The 10,717-nt window shown below is 45.7% G+C and overlaps 1 pseudogene; it reads left to right on the forward strand.

Moving 5' to 3' along the window:
• The first annotated feature begins 678 nt into the window (after positions 1-678).
• LOC119359941 lies at positions 679-817 on the forward strand (annotated as a pseudogene).
• The last annotated feature ends 9,900 nt before the right edge of the window (positions 818-10,717 follow it).

Genomic DNA, 10,717 nt, shown 5'->3' on the forward strand with positions numbered 1-10,717 from the left:
TGTGTAATCTAGGCAGGTAGTTAGAGTAGATATAATCTTATCTCATGTATAGCTTGGAGTATGGGTCAAGACTACCAACTACCTGCCGATCCTTGTATCTTGTTGAGCTATATAAAACGCATGCGTCCCTGCAGGATTGCATACGCTTCCATCATAGTTTTTACATGGTAACCAGAGCCATCCTCGAGCACATCCATGGCGTCTTCAAGTTCCTTCCCATCCTCGCCATTCGCACACGCCGCCACCGAGAAGCTCACGAAGGGCAACCAGGCTCTATGGCGGGTGATGGTGCTCTCGGCCATCCGAGGAGCGCAGATGGCCAAGTACCTCGACGTCGAGCAATCGCCACCGCCCGTGCAGATCGATGTGGCCTCGCCTGATGGCAAGACGACGGCGAAAGCGCCGAACCCTGACTTCCAAACCTGGTATGCTCAAGACCAACAAGTCTTCTCCTATCTCCTGACGACACTTCCGCGTGAGATAGCTATCCAGGTTGCTTCATGCCACACCTCTGCTGAGCTCTAGAACATGGTGGAAGGGATGCTTGCATCTCACACCCGTTCCTAGACCACCAACATCCGGATCGCCCTCGCCAATCTGCAGAAGGGCAACTCCTCCATCACCGACTATGTCGGGAAGATCAAGTCTCTCTGCGACGAACTGATCGCCGCAGGGAAGAGGGTGGACGACGACGACATCATCTCCCACATCCTGGCCGGGCTAGATGAAGATTTCGACCCGATGGTGTCTGCCATGTGTTCCCGGGTGGAGCCGGTGACCGTGGCCGAGCTGTTCTCACAGCTGCTGAGCTTTGAAACAAGGCTCAATCTTCGGGGCGGAGGGTCCCAATCATCTGCCAATGCTGCTACCCAAGGCCGTATAAATGGCGCTGGTGGTGGTGATCGCGGTCGCCGCCAAGGTGGCAATGGTGGTGACCGAGGTGGGCGCGGCGGCGGCTACTCCAAATCTGGAGGGCGTGGCGGTGGACACGGCAACAACAGCAGCGGGGGCAACTACAACAACAACCATGCCCCCAGGGTCCAGTGCCAGATCTGTGGCAAGATGGGCCACCCAGCCTGGAAGTGCTGGAAGCGCTATGATGAGTCCTATCAAGGCATGGAGGAGAAGTCGGCCAACCTTGCTGCACCGCAGTACGGGGTGGACACGAACTGGTACCTAGACAGTGGTGCCACTGACCACATCACAGGAGATTTGGAGAAGCTGACCATGCGGGATCGCTACACTGGAAACGAACAGATTCATACTGCCAGTGGATCAGGTATGGTTATTAAGCATATCGGTCACTCAGCTATTCATACTCCTGATCGAGATCTCCTCCTAAATAATATCCTTCATGTACCGCAAGCCAACAAAAGTCTAATCTCCGCTAGCCGCCTTGCCGTTGACAATAATTCCTTTGTTGAAATTCATCCCTACTCTTTTCTTGTCAAGGAACGGGGAACGAAGAAGGTGCTCCTTCGAGGCAGGGGTAGAAGAGGACTCTACCCGGTTAGGCACACGGGATCCGACGCTAAGAAGCACATGCTCAGTGTCACCAAGCTATCCTCGGATAGGTGGCACCGGCGTTTAGGCCATCCGTCTCCTCTTATTGTTAGCAAAGTCATTAGCAAGAATAATCTCCCGTGTGCAAATTCATTCAATAAAGATTCTGTATGTGACGCCTGCCAAAAAGGCAAAAGTCACCAGTTGCCTTATCCCAAGTCAATAAGTGAATCAAAATTTCCTTTAGAACTTGTGTTCTCTGATGTTTGGGGTCCTGCTGTTGAAACAGTAGGAAGGAAGAAATATTATGTGAGTTTCATTGACGATTTCAGTAAATTCACTTGGATATATTTGATCAAACACAAGTTTGAAGTTTTCCAAAAGTTTCATGACTTCCAACATCTAGTAGAACATCAATTTGATCGCAAGATTCTTGCTTTACAAACAGACTGGGGAGGGGAGTATGAAAAGTTGAACTCCTTCTTTACCAAAATAGGTATATCTCACCACGTCTCGTGCCCTCATGCTCACCAACAGAACGGGTCAGCTGAGAGAAAACATCGACATATTGTCGAAGTAGGCCTTTCCCTTCTCGCTCAAGCCTCTATGCCCTTAAAGTTTTGGGATGAGGCCTTCATTGCTGCCACCTATTTGATAAACCGGATTCCTAGCAAAGTTCTCAAGTTTGGGACACCCTTTGAAAAACTATTCCATGAAAAACCAAACTATTCCATCCTTCGGATTTTTGGGTGTGCCTGCTGGCCGAACCTTCGACCCTACAATAACCACAAACTTCAATTCCGCTCAAAACAATGTGCTTTCCTTGGGTATAGCAATCTCCACAGAGGGTTTAAATGTCTTGACATATCCACTGGGCGTGTCTATATTTCCAGAGATGTAATCTTTGATGAAAATATCTTTCCTTTTGCTAGTCTCCATCCAAACGCCGACGCTCGTCCTCGTGCTAAAATTTTGCTACTTTCTCCGGAGTTATTAAATCCTTCTGATCATGGGGGTGAATCTTATGCTGATGATCATGTGTTTAATAACCCTAATCCTTCCGCTAATGGAGACCGTACTGATGAAAAAAGTGAAAAAAATAGTGCTCCAGGCTATGATTTTATGCAGCAACAAGGATGTATAGGCGCCAGACATGAGGATGATTCCGCTGGCAGTGTTGATCCCGAGGGATTCGGTGCAAAAGAAGCAGCAGGCGGGACCGGCGCGGATCCCACGAGTGATTCGTCGTCGCCTACACCGCGTGGTGGGCCTGGCGCATCAGCACGTGCCACGGAGTCCGGCGCGCCAGTGCGGTCGGGCGGGGCTGATACGCCCGTGTCGTCGCGTGCAACGTGTCAAGGAGCGGCTGGGCCTGGGGCATCGGTCCCACAGAGCAATGATGGCTCTAGCAGTCCGGTGCTCCTTGACACGTTGCATGCGACGACACGGGCGTATCAGCCCCGCCCGACCGCACTGGCGTGCCAGACTCCATGGCGCGCGCTGATGCGCCAGGCCCAACACGCGGTGTAGGCGACGGCGAATCACTCGTGGGATCCGTGCTGGTCCCGCCTGCTGATATGCCCGTGTCGTCGCGTGCAACGTGTCAAGGAGCGGCTGGGGCTGGGGCGTCGGTCCCACAGAGTAATGATGGCTCCAGCAGTCCGGCGCGGGCCTATGACCGCGTGTCGCCATCGTCAATCGACAACCTACGGGAGACCGCAGATCTGCAGCAGGCTGAGCGCGCGGATGTAGAGGGAGATCTACCATCGTCGTTTGTGTCAGTACGAGGAATGGGATCCTCTGTGGCTGCTACCGGATCTGTTGTGGCTGCTCCGAATATAACCACACAAGTCACTCGTTCGCAGCGAGGTATTACCAAACCACTAGTGCCTAAGGATGGCACGGTCAGGTATGATAAACACTTTAAGTTTGCAAACTTTGCAGCCACTGGTGAACCACAAAATGTGCTACAAGCCTTGCATGATAAAAATTGGAAAAATGCTATGAGTGTTGAGTATGATGCATTAGTGAGGAACAACACCTGGCACTTAGTTCCACCGAAGCCAGGGAGGAATATTATAGACTGTAAATGGGTATACAAAATTAAAAGGAAGGTAGATGGAACAATAGATAGATACAAAGCTAGATTAGTAGCTAAGGGTTTCAAACAGCGCTATGGCATTGATTATGAGGATACCTTTAGTCCAGTAGTGAAGGCTGCTACTATCAGACTTGTTCTATCTGTTGTAGTTTCCAGGGGATGGAGCCTTCGTCAATTGGATGTTCAGAATGCGTTTCTACATGGCGTTCTCGAGGAAGAGGTCTATATGAGGCAACCACCAGGCTTTGAGAACACATCCAAACCTAATCATGTATGGAGGTTGGACAAAGCCTTGTATGGTTTAAAACAAGCACCAAGGGCATGGTATTCAAGACTGAGTCTTAAGTTACAACAACTTGGATTCCGTCCATCAAAGGGAGATACTTCCTTATTCTTCTTCAAGAAGGGCAAGGTGATCATATACATGCTTATTTATGTTGATGACATAATTGTAGCAAGTTCCTCACAAGATGCAACATTAGCATTGCTAAGAAACTTAAAAGGAGAGTTTGCTTTGAAAGATTTGGGAGAGTTACACTACTTTCTAGGTATTGAAGTAAAAAAGGTGCAAGATGGTATTTTACTCACTCAAGAGAAATATGCTTCTAATATTTTGAGTCGTGTAGGAATGAAGGATTGTAAACCTTCCAGTACACCTATGTCAACCACTGAAAAATTGTCATTGAATGAGGGCAAACCATTAAGTCCAGAAGAAGGAACAAAATATCAAAGTATAGTTGGAGCACTTCAATATCTTACACTGACAAGACCTGATATCTTTCTCAGTTAATAAGGTCTGTCAGTTTCTGCATGCACCAACCTCCTTACATTGGATAGCTGTGAAGAGAATACTGAGATATATTCAGGGAAGCATGGGAATAGGACTAAGCTGTTGGGGAACGTAGCATAAATTCAAAATTTTCCTACGTGTCACCAAGATCTATCTATGGAGTCATCTAGCAATGAGGGAGGAGTGGATCTACATACCCGTGTAGATCGCGCGCGGAAGCGTTCAAGAGAACGGGGTTGATGGAGTCGTACTCGTCGTGATCCAAATAACCGATGATCCTAGCGCCGAACGGACGGCACCTCCGCGTTCAACACACGTACGGAGCAGCGACGTCTCCTCCTTCTTGATCCAGCAAGGGGGGAGGAGAGGTTGATGGAGATCCAACAGCACGACGGCGTGGTGTTGGAAGTAGTGGGATTCCAACAGGGCTTCGCCAAGCGCTGTGGGAGGAGGGAGATGTGTCATGGGAGGGAGAGGGAGGCGCCAGGGCTTAGGTTAGGCTGCCCTCCCATCCCCCCACTATATATAGGGCCAAGGGAGAGGGGGGAGGCGCAGCCTTGGCCCTTCCTCCAAGGAAGGGTGCGGCCAGGGAGGAGTCCCTCCTCCCCAAGGCACCTCGGAGGTGCCTTCCCCCTTTAGGACTCTTCCTCTCCCTTGATTCTTGGCGCATGGGCCTCTTGGGGCTGGTGCCCTTGGCCCATATAGGCCAAGGCGCACCCCCTACAGCCCATGTGGCCCCTCGGGGCAGGTGGCCCCACCCGGTGGACCCCCGGGACCCTTCCGGTGGTCCCGGTACAATACCGGTGACCCCGAAACTTGTCCCGATGGCTGAAACAGCACTTCCTATATATAATTCTTTACCTCCGGACCATTCCGGAACTCCTTGTGACGTCCGGGATCTCATTCGGGACTCCAAACAACTTTCGGGTTACCGCATACTAATATCTCTATAACCCTAGCGTCACCGAACCTTAAGTGTGTAGACCCTACGGGTTCGGGAGACATGCAGACATGACCGAGATGACTCTCCGGTCAAAAACCAACAGCGGGATCTGGATACCCATGTTGGCTCCCACATGTTCCACGATGATCTCATCGGATGAACCACGATGTCAAGGACTTAATCAATCCCGTATACAATTCCCTTTATCTATCGGTACGACACTTGCCCGAGATTCGATCGTCGGTATCCCGATACCTTGTTCAATCTCGTTACCGGCAAGTCTCTTTACTCGTTCCGTAACACATCATCCCGTGATCAACTCCTTGATCACATTGTGCACATTATGATGATGTCCTACTGAGTGGGCCCAGAGATAACTCTCCATTTACACGGAGTGACAAATCCCAGTCTCGATTCGTGCCAACCCAACAGACACTTTCGGAGATACCTGTAGTGTACCTTTATAGCCACCCAGTTACGTTGTGACGTTTGGCACACCCAAAGCACTCCTACGGTATCCGGGAGTTGCACAATCTCATGGTCTAAGGAAATGATACTTGACATTAGAAAAGCTTTAGCATACGAACTACATGATCTTGTGCTAGGCTTAGGATTGGGTCTTGTCCATCACATCATTCTCCTAATGATGTGATCACGTTATCAACGACATCCAATGTCCATGGTCAGGAAACCGTAACCATCTATTGATCAACGAGCTAGTCAACTAGAGGCTTACTAGGGACATGGTGTTGTCTATGTATCCACACATGTATCTGAGTTTCCTATCAATACAATTATAGCATGGATAATAAACGATTATCATAAACAAGGAAATATAATAATAATCAATTTATTATTGCCTCTAGGGCATATTTCCAACAGTCTCCCACTTGCACTAGAGTCAATAATCCAGATCACATCGCTATGTGACTAACACTCAAGGTCACATCCCCATGTGACTAACACCCAAAGAGTTTACTAGAGTCAATAATCTAGTTCACATTACCATGTGATTAACACTCGATGAGTTCTGGGTTTGATCATGTTATGCTTGTGAGAGATGTTATAGTCAACGGGTCTGAATCTTTCAGATCCATATGTACTTCACAAATCTCTATGTCATCTTGTAGATGCAGCTACTACGCTATATTTGGAGCTATTCCAAATAACTGTTCTACTATACGAATCCAGTCTACTACTCACAATAATCTGGATTAGTGTCAAAGTTTGCATCGGCGTAACCCTTTACGACGAACTCTTTTACCACCTCCATAATCGAGAAAATTCCTTAGTCCGCTAGTTACTAAGGATAACTTTGACCGCTGTCATGTGATCCATTCTTGGATCACTCTTGTACCCCTTGACTAACTCATGGCAAGGCACACTTCAGGTGCGGTACACAGCATAGCATACTGTAGAGAGCCTATGATAAAAGCATAGGGGACGACCTTCGTCCTTCCTCTTTCTTCTGCCGTGGTCGAGCTTTAAGTCTTAACTTCATACCTTACAACTCAGGCAAGAACTCCTTCTTTGACTGATCCATCTTGAACACCTTCAAGATCATGTCAAGGTATGTGCTCATTTGAAAGTACCATTAAGCGTTTTGATCTATCCTTATAGATCTTGATACTCAATGTTCAAGTAGCTTAATCCAGGCTTTCCATTGAAAAACACTTTCCAAATAACCCCATATGCTTTCCAGAAATTCTACGTCATTTCTGATCAACAATATGTCAACAACATATATTTATCAGAAATTCTATAGTGCTCCCACTCACTTCTTTGGAAATACAAGTTTCTCATAAACTTTGTATACACCCAAAATCTTTGATCATCTCATCAAAGCATACATTCCAACTCCGAGATGCTTACTCCAGTCCTTAGAAGGATTGCTGGAGCTTTGCATACTTATTAGCATCTTTCAGGATTGACAAAACCTTCCGGTTGTATCACATACAACCTTTCCTCAAGAAAATCGTCGAGGAAACAATGTTTTGACATCCTATCTGCAAGATTTCATAAATAATGCAGTAATCACTAATATAATTCCAACAGACTCTTAGCATCGCTACAAGTGAGAAAGTCTCATCGTAGTCAACTCTTTGAACTTGTCGGAAAACATCTTAATGACAAGTCGAGCTTTCTTAATGGTGACATTTACCATCATTGTCCGTCTTCCTTTTAAAAACCATCTGCACTCAACAGCCTTATGACCATCGAGCTGTTTTGTCAAAGTCTACACTTTGTTTCCATACATGGATCCTCTCTCGGATTTTATGGCCTCGAGCCATTTATCGGAATCCGGACCCACCATCGCTTCTCCATAGCTCGTAGGTTCATTGTTGTCTAGCAACATGACTTCCAAGACAGGATTACGTACCACTCTGAAGTAGTACGCATCCTACGAGGTTTGGTAGTGACTTGATCTGAAGTTTCATGATCACTATCATAAGCTTCCACTTCAATTGGTGTAGGTGCCACAGGAACAACTCCCTGTGCCCTGCCACACGCTAGTTGAAGAGATGGTTCAATAACCTCATCAAGTCTCCACCATCCTCCCACTCAATTCTTTCGAGAGAAACTTTTCCTCGAGAAAGGACCCGATTCTAGAAACAATCCCTTATTGCTTTCGGATCTGAGACAGGAGGTATACCCAACTGTTTTGGGTGTCCTATGAAGATGCATTTATCCGCTTTGGGTTCGAGCTTATCAGCCTGAAACTTTTTCACATAAGCGTCGCAGCCCAAACCTTTAAGAAATGACAGCTTAGGTTTCTCTAAACCATAGTTCATATGGTGTCATCTCATCGGAATTACATGGTGCCCTATTTAAAGTGAATGTGGTTGTCTCTAATGCCTAACCCATAAACTATCGTGGTAATTCGATAAGAGACATCATGGTATGCATCATATCCAATAGGGTGCAGTTATGATGTTCGGACACACCATCACACTACGGTGTTCCAGGCTGTATTAGTTGTGAAACAATTTCCACAATGTCTTAATTCTGTGCCAAACTCGTAATTCAGATATTCATCTCTATGATCATATCATAGATATTTTATCCTCTTGTCACGACGATCTTTCAACTTCACCCTGAAATTACTTGAACCTTTCAATAATTCAGACTCGTGATTTATCAAGTAAATATACTCAACATCTTACTCAAATCATCTGTGAAGTAAGAACATAACGATATCCTCTACACGCCTCAGTACTCATTGGACTGCGCACATCAAGATGTATTACTTCCAACAAGTTGCTTTCTTGTTCCATTTTACTGGAAATGAGGCTTTCAGTCATCTTGCCCATGTGGTATGATTTGCATGTCTCAAGTGATTCAAAATCAAGTGAGTCCAAACGATCCATTTGTATAGAGTTTCTTCATGCATAGCTACCAACAAACATGGTTCGCATGTCTCAGTCCTTTCAAAAATGAGTGAGTCCAAAGATCCATCAACATGGAGCTTCTTCATGCGTTTTATACCGATATGACTTAAGTGGAAGTGCCACAAGTAGGTGGTACTATCATTACTATCTTATATCTTTTGGCATGAACATGTGTATCACTACGATCGAGATTCAATAAACCATTCATTTCAGGTGTAAGACCATTTGAAGGTATTATTCAAATAAACAGAGTAACCATTATTCTCTTTAAATGAATAACCGTATTGCGATAGACATAATCCAATCATGTCTATGCTCAACGCAAACACCAAATAACAATTATTTAGGTTTTAATACCAATATCGATGGTAGAGGGAGCGTGCGATGCTTGATCATATCAACCCTGGAAACACTTCCAACACATATCGTCAGCTCACCTTTAGCTAGTCTCCATTTATTCCGTAGCCTTTTGTTTCGACTTACTAACACTTAGCAACCGAACCGGTATCTAATACCCTGGTGCTACTAGGAGTACTAGTAAAGTACACATCAACACAATGTATATCCAATATACTTCTATCGACCTTGCCAACCTTCTCATCTACCAAGTATCTAGGGTAATTCTGCTCCAGTGGCTGTTCCCCTTATTACAGAAGCACTTAGTCTCGGGTTTGGGTTCAACCTTGGGTTTCGTCACTAGAGCAGCAGCTGATTTGCCGTTTCATGAAGCATCCCTTTTTGCCCTTGCCCTTCTTGAAACTAGTGGTTTCACAAACCATCAACAATTGATGCTCCTTCTTGATCTCTACTTTTGCGGTGTCAAACATCGCGAATATCTCAAGGATCATCATATATGTCCCTGATATATTATAGTTCATCACGAAGCTCAAGCAGCTTGGTGGTAATGACTTCGGAGAACCATCACTATTTCATCTGGAAGATCAACTCCCACTTGATTCAAATGATTGTTGTACTCAGACAATCTGAGCACAAGCTCAACAATTGAGCTTTTCTCCTTAGTTTGCAGGCTAAGAAAATCGTCGGAGGTCTTATACCTCTTGTCATGGGCACGATCCTGAAATCCCAATTTCAGCCCTCGAAACATCTCATATGTTTCGCGACGTTTCAAAACTTCTTTGGTGCCTCAATTCTAAACCATTTAGCATTACGCACTGAACTATCATGTAGTTATCAAAATGTGTATGTCAGATGTTCGCAACATCAACAGACGACATTCGAGGTTTAGCACACTGAGCGGTGCATTAAGGACATAAGCCTTTTATGAAGCAATGAGGACAATCCTCAGTTTACGGACCTAGTCCGCATAATTGCTACTATCAACTTTCAACTAAATTTTCTCTAGGAACATATCTAAACAGTAGAACTGAAGCGCGAGCTATGACATAATTTGCGAAGACCTTTTGACTATGTTCAGGATAATTAAGTTCATCTTATGAACTCCCACTCAGATAGACATCCCTCTAGTCATCTAAGTGATTACATGATCCGAGTCAACTAGGCCGTGTCCGATCATCACGTGAGACGGACTAGTCATCATCGGTGAACATCTTCATGTTGATCGTATCTACCATACGACTCATGCTCGACCTTTCGGTCTCTTGTGTTCCGAGGCCATGTCTGTACATGCTAGGCTCGTCAAGTCAACCTAAGTGTTTCGCGTGTGTAAATCTGGCTTACACCCGTTGTATGTGAACGTAAGAATCTATCACACCCGATCATCACGTGGTGCTTCGAAACGACGAACTTTCGCAACGGTGCACAGTTAGGGGGAACACCTTCTTGAAATTTTAGTGAGGGATCATCTTATTTACTACCGTCGTTCTAAGTAAACAAGATGTATAAACATGATAAACATCACATGCAATCAAATAATAGTGACATGATATGGCCAATATCATATAGCTCCTTTGATCTCCATCTTGGGGCTCCATGATCATCTTGTCACCGGCATGACACCATGATCTCCATCA

Source organism: Triticum dicoccoides, chromosome 2A, assembly GCF_002162155.2.
Source record: "Triticum dicoccoides isolate Atlit2015 ecotype Zavitan chromosome 2A, WEW_v2.0, whole genome shotgun sequence".
NCBI lineage: Eukaryota > Viridiplantae > Streptophyta > Magnoliopsida > Poales > Poaceae > Triticum > Triticum dicoccoides.